General features: G+C 39.4%; 1 protein-coding gene across 3 annotated transcripts in view; it reads right to left on the minus strand.

The window, feature by feature from the left end:
- LOC107810581 (sugar transporter ERD6-like 8) overlaps positions 1 to 14,078 on the minus strand; it is a 105,449-nt gene that overhangs the window by 76,983 nt on the left and 14,388 nt on the right. The window lies entirely within an intron of this gene.

The following is a 14,078-nucleotide window of genomic DNA, read 5'->3' on the forward strand; positions in this document are numbered from 1 at the left end:
ATAATAATAATAATAATAATACAGAATCTAATAGAACACCTCTAATACGTGTTGAGTTCTTTTCTGGTGAACTTTCCTCTAATACAGTAGATCCAGATGGTTGGTTCTTGTACAACAAAAATCTTAGGGCCCCTTATTAAAGTTAACGGGCCTAAACAACCTCTATTATTTGCTAAATGGTTTATAAATATTCTCTGTTCATCTATCCGTCCAAAAAGCACACGACGTTAATTATATTAATAAAATTACCCTCGCGGCTAATGATAGAACTGGTGGGCCAACAATTTAATGACGTGCCATTTTTTTACTGAGCCACGTGGCAATCTCGAACTAATTAAAATAAAAAATAAATCTTATTTCGATCTACTTAGCTGACCCGATCCAAAGTTTTGTTAGAGTGAGAAGAGGTGGCGGAAGAGGTTGAGTGAGAAGGGGCAGACATCTTGTTGTAAGCAAATTTACCGATATAGTAGATGGAGAAAGCGACGACAGCAGTGCCAAAGCCAGGGAAAGCATGACGAAATTGATTAGTCAACATGGGATGCTTCCCAATGGCTTCCCATTTCCCGATCTTCTTCTTGATTTCTCCCAAACTCTTTCTCCCCCATTCATCTTCTCTCTTGCGCAACTACCGCCATTAGGAGTTGACCTCCACAATCATACTGGCCGTAACCACTATTTTCACCATTGTAGCGGCTGTCTCCTCCACTCCATCACCATAGCTACTGCTCCCATCACCGTAGCTACCTCTCCCACCACCATAGTTGCTACTCTCATCAGCTCCTCTACCACCTTGCATACCTCACCACCATAGTCATTTCTCCCTTGAACAACCCTCTAAAGTTACAGATAACTAAAGGAAAAGTGAGGGGAAAAAATTCTTATTTTACACCATAAAACTGAAAATAAAAAAGCTTGCATAAATCATTGGCATCTTCAAGAAATTAAGTTAAGAGTACTTAATTGAGAAATAATATGTGACGACCCGACCCGTCGTCTCGTGAGTTACCGCCCCGTTTTCCCCATTTCCTATTTCTTTATGCTTCATTATCAGTGTTGGGTGTGAACGAGTTGATTTGGATTAGTTTTAGTAGGAAATGAAACACTTAGTCTCTTTAAGGAAGGTTTGTTTTGGAAAAGTCAACCGGACGTTGACTTATGTGTTAGAGGGCTCGGATTTGAATCCCGATGATTCGGATAGCTTCGGGGGATGATTTGTGACTTAGGAGTGTGATCGGAAGTAATTTTGGAGGTCCGGTGTAGAATTAGGCTTGAATTGACGAAGTTAGTATTTTGGCGAATTCCGGTTGATAGGTGAGATTTTGATCCGAGAGTCAGAATGGAATTCCTAGAGTTTCTGTAGTTTCATATGATGATTTTGGACTTAGACGTATTTCCGAATTTGGATTTGGAAGTCCATAAGACAATTCGACGCATTTTGGCGAAATAAGAAAGTCGACGTGTTCTAATTATATTATTTTATATGTGGAAGAGGTCTATTACCATGATGGATACCAATTAGATATGATAGCAAGTGTACAAGGCGTACTATAAGATATATGGGGTCTAAGGAAAGTCCTAAGTCTAAGCTAAGTTGGAAAATTTCATAATAGACTAAAGTTGCAAATGAGTACGCGCAAAACCTCACTTTGGACGATCATATCTACACATATATAAAGAACTATGTGATTTACAACCTATCAAATGAAAGATTTTTGAGTCTAGTTTCCAATGCTTCAAACCGTTCGTCATTCGGACACTCCTACCAGAAGTTATGACCAAATTACCAAAGCAACGCAGAAATTTGTACTACCGCGCCGCACGGCGCGCCGCGCCAGTAGGAATTCCAGAATGGTCCGAAATTTCATTTTCAGACATATTTTGAACAGACGCCCCGCACCCCGTGGCGCCCCACGTGTCGCGGCTGCACAAAAACGGGTTTTTAAGACCCGAACCCCATTTCATTTAACTCGTTTGGGGTTTGTTATTTTGGGTTTTTCTGGTGCTTTTAGAGAGAGGGAAGAGCAGTTCTAGAGAGAGGAAGAAGCTCAAGTTCCTTGTTCATCAAAAATCTTGTCCAAACCTTGAAATCCCTCAAGTTCTTCATCAAAGAGGTAAGAATTTCTTTTTCCCCAATTCTTCAATTTCGAAATCTAACTAGAAATGGGTAATTAGTAAGATGATTCATAGATGTTTGAGTATTAGCTATACATGCTTGTAACAATAAGGTTATGGGAAGAGTTTTGAGTTCAAATAGGTAAAGATTGGGTAAAAATGGTAGAAATCTTCAAAACTTTAATTGAGGATTTGAAAGGCAATCCGATGTCGGAATTCGATAATTTTTGTATGGTTGAACTCGTATCGGAATGGGTTATCGGATTTTATAAGTTTCGTCAGATTCCGAGATGTGGGTCCCACGGGCAATTTTGAGCTAAATTTCGGATTTAATTTGGAAAATGTGTAAATTCCTATAATTTTTATTAACTGAATCGAATCGTTATGGCTAGATTCGAGGCATTCAGAGGTCAATAAGGGGCAAAGGCATCGCAAGCTAGAGAATTAGCCGGTTCGAGGTGAGTAATTGATGTAAATGATGTCCTGAGGGTTTGAAACCCCGGAATTTCACATCGTAACTCTATATTGAGGTGACTTGCACGCCGGATAATGGGCGTGGGGTAGAACACCATTGGGGATTGTCACTTGGTCCGTCCCGAGAGATATTTTACTACATTTTTGATTGATATGTATACTTTATTATTGTGAATTGGGCTTGTTGCCATGCTTGGGGCCTTGTGCCGACCTGTAGAACCCTTAGGGGAGTTTTGACTGGTTTTCCTCACTTATTTTGTTAAAGAATTTATATCCTCAGTCATGTTTCCAATTGTGGGCTTCTTGCCAATTATTTGAATCCTTCAGGGATTGATACCACTACTTTCGCATATTTTGCATATCATTTGACCTCAGTCCAAGGTTTTAAATACTGTTTTCAAACTCAGCCATCTTTCGAAGATTTGAAAACTTAAATGATATTTCTAAATGATATTTCGGGTTGAGAACTACTGTTTTACAAATGCCCAAGGTGCTTATGATGATTTCTTGACTAAGCATGGATCGGGCTGTGCGCCGCAGCAGTGTTATATTGATATTGAGGCCGAGAGCCTGGTTGATTACATTGATATTGAGGCCGAGAGCCTGGTTGATTACATTGACATTGAGGCCGAGAGCCTGGGTGATTATACTGAGATTGATATGAGGCTGAGGGCCTAGATTTGATGCCACAAGATGGCTTGATATTGCGCTTGGGCTGTAGGAGCCCCTCCGGAGTCTGTACACACCTCCAGTGAGCGCCGTCAACGATAAATAATGGATGGCTCGGGCTGCACGCCGCAGTAGGTACTAGAGTGTACCATCATATGTATCGCATTGCACTCATGCATTTGTTTTTATCTATTATACTTGTCTCAGTATTTGGTACTCTGACTTAATTGACTTGTTGCTTCACTATTTGTTGTTCTAAACTGCCAGTTATAGTTTACTTTGTATTTTTCCATGATTTCTTATTCTCAGCCTTTATTTATGTTTATTACTCACTGGGTCGGAGTACTCACATTACTCCCTGCACCTTGCGTGCAGATCCAGGTACACCACAGGCTGAGTGAGGATTTGTTTAGCTGAAGAGTAGTATCCGGGAGTATTGAGGTAGCTACATGGAATTCGCAGCCTTGATTTCTCCCCTCTATCTCTATCTTTTATTCCGTATTTTTTCTAGACAGACTTGTAATAGGTGGATATTCTGTATTAGAGGGTCATATTTGTGACACCAGATTCTGTTGAGCTATGGTGTGGTATTTTAATTGAACTTCCGCAGATTTTATTATTAATTATACACTTGAATGAAATGACTTAGTAAATTCTCTATGATATTTATCTACAATATGAATAAGAATTTAGGATAATGTTGTTGAATGGTCGGACTTGCCTAGCAGTGTGTTGGGCGCTATCATGACCGGGGTTGGGGTTGTCACATAAAACTTCCTAATGGGTGGTGAGATATCTGAATTAAATTTTGATAGGATCAGGTAAGTGGGTGAATGTAATTTTATGACCCAAGTAATAAAATTTTGGGTCGGATTGTAACGACCCAATCGGTTGTTTTGAGCTTTTGCACTTCGCTCGCCAGTTTTCGGGCATGATTAGCCCCGTATGATGTATTATGACTGATGTAAATCGTCGGTTTTGGTTTTCAGGGTAATCCGAATGGATTTGGAAGAACAATTCTCAGTTTGAAGCTTTAAATTTGAAACTTTTGACCAAATTTTGACCTTTTAGTATTCGATCTCGGATTTGAATTTTTATGATTGGATTAGCTCTGTTGGGTGATTTGGGACTTAGGAGCGTGTTCGGAACGTAATTTGGAGGCCGGTGGTAGATTTAGACTTGAATTGGCGAAATTGAAATTTTGGTGCTTTCTAGTTGGTAGTGAAAAATTTGATATCGGGGTCGAAATGGAATTTCGAAAATTGGAGTAGGTCCGTAGTGTCATTTGTGGCGTGTGTGCAAAATTTCAGGTCATTCGGAGTTGAATTGATAGGTTTCGGCATCGTTTGTGGAATTTGAAAGTTCATAAGTTCTTAAGCTTGAATCCGAAGTTGATTTGGTGTTTTGATGTTGTTTTGAGTGATTCGAAGGCTCGACTAAGTTTTAGTGATATTATGGGGGGTGTTGATATGTTTGGGTTGAGGTCCCGAGAGCCTCGGGTGTGTTTTGGGTGAGTTTTGAGCGAGTCCGGGCATTATTGGAACTCAGGCAATGGTCTTGGTGCTTAAATTTGCCGCTGGGGCAGAAGTTTTACCGCTGGGGGCGGTGATTTTACCGCTGAGGTAGAAAATGGTCCACGACCGCGGTCGTGAAGAATTCGTAAGGCCACTAGTCCAACTTCGGAAGCCTATATCTTTTGATCTACATGGAATTTTGAGATGATTCAAAAATAAAAGTTGTAGCCCTTCGTGTCTAGTTTCTGAAAAATTAAAGAATTCATAATTTGGACATCTGTAGAGAACGTTATGGCCAAAATACTAAGGTCTGTCTGTGCAGCCACCAGAAGCGCGACAACGGTGGTTTACCTCAGTCAGCGGTGATTTTACCGCAGCAGCGGTGCTTTTACCGCGGTCAGCGGTGACGGGAATCCAAGAGGTGCACTATAAATATGAGATTTGGGGTTTTATTTTATATTTTGACCTAGAAGTATCGGGCTTTGGCTATTTTCGAGGAATTTTCAAGAAAACCATCAGGGTAAGTGATTCTAACTCAATTTTGGCTAAAATACATGATTATAACGTTGGATTCATCATTTGAGTAGAGATTTGGGATGAAAATTTGGGGAAAATTGTGGAACTTCATAAAAATGAATTATTGGGATTTGAAAGTCGATTTGAAGTCAGAATTGAGTGAAACTAGTATAGATAGTCTCGTAATTGAATGAGTTGTCGGATTGAGACTTTGGTCAGATTTCGAGACGTGAGACGAGGGGCCGGGTTTGAGCACTTTCGGGATTTGTGATGTAATTTGATTATTTTCGAGTGGGCTTTGTTCCCTTAGCATATTCTGATGGTTATATATTGATTTTGGCTACATTCGGGGCATTGGGAGGCCGAATCGAGAGAAAAAGGCATCGCGGTTAGGGTTTGGCTTTGCTTGAGGTAAGTAGCGCTTCCAAACTTGGTTCTGAGGGTTCGAAATAGCGAACTGTGTGTTATATGATTACTATTGAGGTGACGCAATGCCATGTGACGGGCGTGTGGGCGTGCACCATGAGAAATGCGGCCTGGATCATTCCATGGCACCGCTTAGTGACTCTTTTATATTGATATCTGTGTCGTAATTATGTGATTGAGTTAATGAGTTGCAAATCATGCTAATTATCATGTTAAGGCTTCACGCCAATACTATTGAAACCCGAGAGGTCGTTTTTTGTTATCATGTCATCAACTTCATTTATAATCTATACTTAGTCATGTTCATGCATATTGTATCATGCCTCAGTCTCGATTATTCTATATTTGACATGTCATATCATTGTTCAGGCTTGTATCATGACATTTTTAGCCCGGGTGTGTAAGACTGGAAAGTGATGACTGAGTGAGGCTGAGAGCATGATATTGAGTGACAGTATGAGATCGGGCTGCACGCCACAGCGAGATATTGAACATGCCTTCGTTGGCTTGTTATAGCGCTTGGGCTAATGAGAGAAGCCCCTCCGGAGTCTTTACACCCCAGTGAGCGTAGTTGATGATATTTAGGGATGGATCTTCCCTAGATATGGATCATGTCCGAAGTATTGGTATGGAGATGGATCTTCTCCATGAGGCCGGATTGGCCTGTTCCTCAGTACTTGAGACTAATAGTCTGTGATGTATATATATATTCTAGGATGGATCTTCTCTGGGCCTTGTGAGCCATATCCAGTACCGAGTGGTTGTGAGGTTGTCATTATTATTACCAGGAGATGGATCTTCTCTGTAGGCTGAATTGGCCTTCCACAGTACTGAGTGACTGCCATCACATATGTGTATATATATATACGGGATGGATCTTCCCTAGGCCGTACGAGCCATATACAGTATTGAGTGGACGCACATTGAGTTATTGGGCACATGAGGTACTTGGCATAGTGCATTCCATACAGTACGTGTATTGGCATGTAGATGTAGCAAAGTTATACTCCTTTATCATGTTCATACTTGCTCTATTTCCTTGTTATGAGCTATTTAATTAACTGAAAGAATGCCTATTTTCCTGTACGATATTCCTGTTTATCTTATGAAGAGGTTGAGTTCGTCATTACTTCTCAGTCCATAGTTTGGACTTGTTACTTACTGAGTTGGTGTACTCACGTTACGCCCTGCACCTTGTGTGCAGATTCAGGTATCTATGGTCCTAGTGGCAGCCGTTGATCGAGGTCGCAGGCTGTGGAGTTGCTTAGGTGTTGGCCCAAGAACAGGTGAAGTTTTGAAGAATGACAAATGAACTGAGTCATGGACCAGGTCTATCATGTGAAGCACAGTCATGATCAACCTATACATGTGAGATGCACGTGAAGGAAATAAGTCCCACTGATCAAGCAGCAATATCTCCTGATCTAATCGAAAAGGTTGCAAATTGGATAAGGGGAGAAAGTATCCTTATATGAAGAGAACACAATCCGGATAAAGAGAGTGATAGAGTTTGATATTGTCAAGGACTCAACTATGATAGAAGATCAGAAATTGAATCCCAATCAAACTCTGATTACTAACTTATTAAATGACAGTGATTGATCTCTTTTGCAGGTATTGCACATACGCAGAAGTTAAACTAAATTGAAAGTAAAAAATCAAGGTGGTTTTGCAAGCAGTTTATGTGAGATTTGAAGTGCACTCCTGAAGCTACTTGAACAAGATAGAAGAACCAGTTCTATTGTGTTTTTTCTTATTCTAGTTCAATTGTAGTAGGTGGTTTAAAGTTGTACCTTTCCAGTTTTCTTAGAAGCAATTGTATTAGGTACTTTGAGAGTTCAAGTTATAGGCTAACTTGAAGTTGTCGCAACAGTTAGAGGCTGGTTGCTACAACGGGATTAGAGGTAATCCTTAGGTTTACAAAGAGTTTTGTAAATGTTGTTTTGGCTAAGTCATTTAGTGAAGTGTTGGGAAAAATCCTAGTGAGTAGTAGGTCGTGGTTTTTTCACCATTTGAGCCGGGTGTTTTTCACGTAAAAATCTCTGTGTTCTTTATTTTATGTACTTTTAATTTCGCAAATAGTAGTAGTTAGAACACCTAAAAGAACCTGGTTCTTCTAGATCGAAAATTGGGTACCACAAAAATCATCCCCCCTCTTGTGTGGTATTGACGCTTAAAATATCAATTGGTATCATAGCAAGTTATCCTTGAAGAGGATAACACCTTAGGAAAAAATCAACATGAGTGCACCACCTGGGATCTGGGAAGGGCAATCCACTGCTAGGCCTCCACTTTTCAATGGTCAGTACTATTCTTGGTGGAAGAACAGGATGAGGGATCAAATTATAGAAGAAGACTATGAGCTCTGGGACATAGTCACTGATGGTCCTCTAGCAACTACAAAGAAGAATGCTGAAGGAGTGGATGTGCCTAAGACAAGGGCTAACTGCACTGCTGAAGACCTGAAGAAGTGGGAGAAAAATGCCAAGGCCAAGAAATGGCTTGTGTGTGGACTAGGTCCAGATGAGTATAGTAGAATTCAAAGTTGTACTACTGCTAAGGAAATCTGGGACACTCTGCAAGTGGCGTGGCTCATGAAGGAACACCTCAAGTGAAGAGGTCTAGAGGAATATTGTTGTACTCACCGTATGAGAACTTTACCAAGAAGGAAGGAGAAACCATCCAAAAGATGTATACAAGATTCGCCACACTGACAAATGAACTTAAATCTCTTGGAAGGATTATTCTCGAAGAAGACAAAGTTGAGAAGATTTTGGCCAGGGTTCTGCCAGTCTCTTAGGAAAGCAAAATCACTGCTATTCAGGAATCAAAGAACATTGCTACCCTCAAGCTAGATGAACTAATAGGAAACCTTACTGCCTATGAACTGAGAAGGCAGACCACGAAAATGGATGCACCCAAGAAGGAAAGAAGTCTGGCTCTCAGAATTGCTGAAGGTTTAGATCTGGAGGATGATGAAATGGCTATGATCACTAGAAATTTCAAAAATTACTTGATAAGAGGAAAGGGTTCTTCAAGAGGTACAACCTTCAACAAACCGAGAGTGCTTGAGAAACAGACCAATGAGGGCTGCTACAAGTGTGGTAAGCCTGATCACATGATCAAGAACTGCCCTCAATGGAAAATTGAGTGGAAGAAGGAAAGGGCTGAACGAAGGAGCAGGAAGAAGGAACAGGTTCAACCAAAAAGGAACAAAGGATCAACAAAGGCTATGGTTGCTGCCTGGGGAGAAACATCAGATGAGGAATCAGAAGATGAAGTTGGAGATGAACAAGCTCTTATGGCCAATATGAGAATCAGATAATGAACAAGAGGTAAGTATTCTTCATCTCAAAGACAAGATTAAATTCCTATCTAAAGAAAGGTTGTCTGAGCTATTGCAGGATTTCATTGATGAGTTTGAGATAATTAACAATGAAAAGGAAGAGCTGTCTAGGGAATATATGATCCTAAAATCCAAGTGCAAAAATCTAGAGTCTAGTGCTAATGAGAGTGAAAGTGAAAATATTGAGTTGAAGAACCAGGTTCTTGAACTTGACACTAGTGTCTTAGAACTTAGGTCTGAGAACTTATAACTGAAACTAGGAACAGGAAAGAAGATAGCTGATCACACTCATCTCACCCTAGAAGAAAACTTAGGAAAAATAAAGGATGAGCTACACAGGAAAGATGAGCAGATAAGAGTACCAAAAGAAGATCTAGGGAAGGTAAAACATGAACTAGACAGAACTTGCAAATGGAACAAGGCTTCTGATGCACTCTCCTGGCTACACGAACATCACAGAAGCAACAAAAGAGGATTTGGTTATGGAACTCAAGCACCTAAGTGGGATCCTAAAAGCAAGTACCTCACTCTTCCTGAAAACAAAATTTGCACACATTGTGGCAAGACTGGCCATTACAAAAATGAATGTAATGCAAAAGAAAAGGCCAGTCAAAAGAACAAAACTTTTGTTCAAGAAAAAAATAGGTTGTTTGGGTGGGCTAGAAGGAATCCGATTTATCCCTTTGCCCATAGAAAAGGACCCAAACTAGTTTGGGTTCCTAAAACTAACCCCTGATTTCTTTTGGGATGTCCAAGTGAAGGGAAGTAGCCAAATATGGTATATGGATAGTGGCTGCTCAAAACATATGACTGGAAGCAAGAATCAGTTTCTTTCACTTAAGGACTTAAAGGGAGTCAATGTCTCCTTTGGAAATGGGAAGAAATGTGAGATCATTGGGGTTGGAAAGGTAGGTAAGACAGACTCTCACTCCATTGAGAATGTCTACTTGATAGATGGCTTGAAATATAATCTTATCAGTGTGTCACAACTGTGTGACAGAGATAACCTTATAACATTCACCTCTACTAAATGCTTTGTGATTAATCTTACCACTAACAAAATTGTGTTGCAGGGAAAAAGAGTTAACAATATTTACATTGTAGATTTGTCCACTCTCTCAGAAAATGAACTAACCTGCCTAAGTGTGCTGGATAATGATCCCATTCTGTGGCACAAAAGACTTGGTCATGCCAGTCTGAATCAGCTAAACAAATTGGTCTCTAAGGACTTGGTGATAAGGTTACCTAACATCAAGTTCAAGGAAGATAAAGTTTGTGAGGCTTGTGCAAGGGGAAAGTAGGTAAGATCATCCTTCAAAAGCAAGAAAATGGTAAGCACAACCAAGTCGTTGGAAGCAGAGGTGGAAAGAAGTATGTAATGGTACTTGTTGATGACTATTCTAGATTTACCTGGGTACTGTTTCTAACATCTAAAGATGAAGCATTTGACATGTTTACTGCCTTTGTTCGAAAAACTCAAAAACAATTAGGAAATCAACTTGCATCAATTAGGTCTGATCACGGAACTGAATTTGAGAATGCTAAGTTTGCTGAATTTTGTGATGAAAATGGTATAGATCATAAGTTCTCTGCCCCTAGGGCACCTCACCAAAATGTAGTAGTTGAAAGAAAGAATATGACTCTTGAAGACATGGCTAGGACTATGCTTCTTTCTAGTAAATTGCCCCATAGCTTCTGGGCAGAGGCTGTAAATATTGCATGTTACATTATCAATAGATGCATGACTAGACCTCTTGTAGAGAAGACTCCCTATGAGTTACTTAAAGGGAGAAAACCAAATATATCCTATCTTAGGGAATTTGGTTGCAAGTGCTTTGTGCACAATAATGGAAAAGACTTCCTAGGTAAGTTTGATCCCAGAAGTGATGAGGGAGTATTCTTGGGATATTCTTCACATAGCAAAGCATATAAAGTGTTCAATAAAAGAACTTTGTGTGTAGAAGAAAGTGTACATGTAGTATTTGATGAAACTAACATTCTTTCTGAGAGACAGGAACATGAAGATGAAGCCATTGGATTGGTAAAGGATCTGACTGAAGCCTCAACACAAGTCAAAGTGGCACCAAAAGAAGGAACAGGTGATGGAACAGGTTCTTCCATCCAGAGCAAACTGACAGGGGGAACTAATCAAGGAGGAATTGAAATAAATCCCCTAAAAGAACTTGTTCATGACATTGTTTCTTAGCAACAGAACATAGAGAAACATCTAGCAGAAACCAGTTGGTTGTGAAACCTCACAAGTATCAAAGTTCTCATCCTATTGAGAACATTATCACTGATCCAACATCTGGAGTCAAAACTAGATCACAATTAAAGAATCTGTGTGCTTTTGATGCTTTTTTATCTCTTATTGAGCCTAAAAATGTTGTTGAGGCTTTGCAGGATGCAGATTGGGTGATTTTAATGCAAGATGAACTCAATTAGTTTGAGAGAAGTCAAGTTTGACATCTAGTTCCAAGACTCAAGGACAGATCAATCATTGGTACAAAGTGGGTCTTCAGAAACAAACTCGATAAAGATGGAATAGTTACAAGAAACAAGGCAAGACTGGTGGTCCAAGGTTACAGCCAAGAGGAGGGCATAGACTATGATGAGACCTTTGCTCCAGTTTCAAGACTAGAGGCAATCAGACTCCTTATAGCCTTTGCAGCACACATGGAATTCACTCTTCATCAAATGGATGTCAAAAGTGCCTTCCTGAATGGCTACCTGAAAGAAGAAGTGTTTGTGAAACAACCTCTAGGGTTTGAGAGCAAGGAATGTCCTGAGCATGTGTACAAGTTAGATAAGGCTTTCTATGGACTCAAGCAGGCCCCAAGAGCATGGTATGAACGATTGTCCAAATTTCTGCTGGAGCATGGTTACAAAAGATGTAAAATTGATAGTACCTTATTTTTAAGGGAAAAAGGTAAGGATTTCCTTGTTGTACAAATATATGTTGATGACATAATCTTTGGGGCCACTACTGATACGCTAAGTAAGGACTTTGCAAAATTAATGAAGAGTGAGTTTGAAATGAGCATGATGGGTGAGCTTAACTTTTTCTTAGGCTTACAGATCAAACAAAGTCTAAATGGGACCATGATCCATTAGCAGAAGTATGCAAAGGAGCTAATCAAAAAGTTTAAAATGGAAGAATCTTACGAAATAGACACACCCATTACAACCACCACTAAATTAGATATTGATGAACCTGGTTCATCAGTTAATCAAAAGTTGTATAGGGGTATGATTGGTTCACTCTTGTATCTTACTGCTAGCAGACCTGACATTATTTTCTATATAGGATTTTGTGCTCGCTTTCAGGAAAATCCTAAAGAGTCTCACCTGACTGCTGTCAAAAAGATACTAAGATACTTGAAAGGCACCACTGATCTATGTCTTTGGTATCCCAAAGGTAGCAATTTCAATTTAGTAGGATTATGCTGATGCTGATTATGCAGATTTTCTAGTGGATAGGAAGAGCACCTCAGGTATGACACACTTTCTTGGTTCATGTCTTGTGTCATGGGCTACTAAAAAGCAAAATTATGTGGCCTTGTCAACTGCTGAAGCTGAATATGTTGTTGCTATTTCTTGTTGTGCTCAATTGCTATGGATCAAACAACAGTTGGTATATTTTGGTATAGAAGTAGGTTGCATTCCTATATTCTGTGATGACACTAGTGCTATAAGTATGACAAAGAACAGTGTTCATCATAAAAGGACTAAGCACATAGATGTTAGGCATCATTTCTTAAGAGACAACTATGAGAAAGGTCTGATCTCCATAGAATTACGTGCTACTGATAAGCAAATTATTGACATTTTCACTAAAGCACTGAGTAGAGAAAACTTTGAGAGGAACATGTTAGAATTATGGATGATTAAGATCACGTAATAGGTCCAGCTCAGAAAATAAAAAAAATATTGAAAAAAAAATAATTTTTTGGCTAGGAATTCTAACTTTGTGTAAATATCTAGATTAATTCTTACTCAGTCTCATACTTTAATTAGTATAATCCTGTGACATGTGTATATATGACTCACTGATCTCTTACAAAGTTTTTTCTATTATGGCATTTGAGGCATGTTCAAGAGAATTCTAAATGAAGAACCTGGTTCATCAATATGAGTTCATATGAAAGCTCAGGTATGGTTTCAATACTTTGCACAATTAGAAAGATTAACAATTCAATCATGAGCAGAAATCCTATACTTGCCAAATTCCTAGAAAATACTATTCGTTGAAGCATTAAACCAGTTTCGTCGATTTAGAACTCTAAAGCTGTGATTTTTGCCTAGTATCTAGGGAAGCCAAATAATCATTAAAAGTCTGGAATTACAGTTTTATTAGACTTCTATTTGACCACTGAAAAGCTGTCGTTACTGAATTAATGTCTAATTATCTTTAAATACATACCACATCTCTAATCTTCTTCATTATTCTAAAACCGTCAAAAATTCTCTTCTTCAACTCTAGTTGCTCTCTTTTCCAAAATTCCTAAATTAACTCAAGAAACGAACAAAAATGTCTAACCCACAAGATCATCCAGGTTCTCCTACACCACCATCACCCTCAAATTCATCCTCATCTACTCCTCCTAGTGAATCCCCAAAACCTAGGTTTCGAAGGCAGAAAATGTTGGCTCGAAAAACTGTAGCATCTGGGGCCCTGAGAAAGGTTTTAAATGAAAGGTTGAAAGCTAGCCAAGTGAAAGATAGCCCAGCTCCAAATTGTGGTTCCGGTTCTGAGTCTGAATACTTTCAATCTGTGACTGAGGGGGAAGGACATGGGTCTTCTGACTCTGAGAAGACTCAAGAATTCCCTACTGAGGTAAGTTCATCTGTTGTTGAAATCCTTGAAACTAGGTTTGTTCTAGTTGGACCCATTAGGGATGTTAAGTTGCCTGAAACGAGTAGGAGTGGAGGTAAAAAGAAGCCTGAAAAAGAAAAAGAGAGAGAGGGTGCATGTGGTGAAGAGATGGGAAATGGGAAGGGAACAGTTCTTTCTATAT

This window comes from Nicotiana tabacum, chromosome 20, assembly GCF_000715075.1.
Source record: "Nicotiana tabacum cultivar K326 chromosome 20, ASM71507v2, whole genome shotgun sequence".
Classification (NCBI taxonomy): domain Eukaryota; kingdom Viridiplantae; phylum Streptophyta; class Magnoliopsida; order Solanales; family Solanaceae; genus Nicotiana; species Nicotiana tabacum.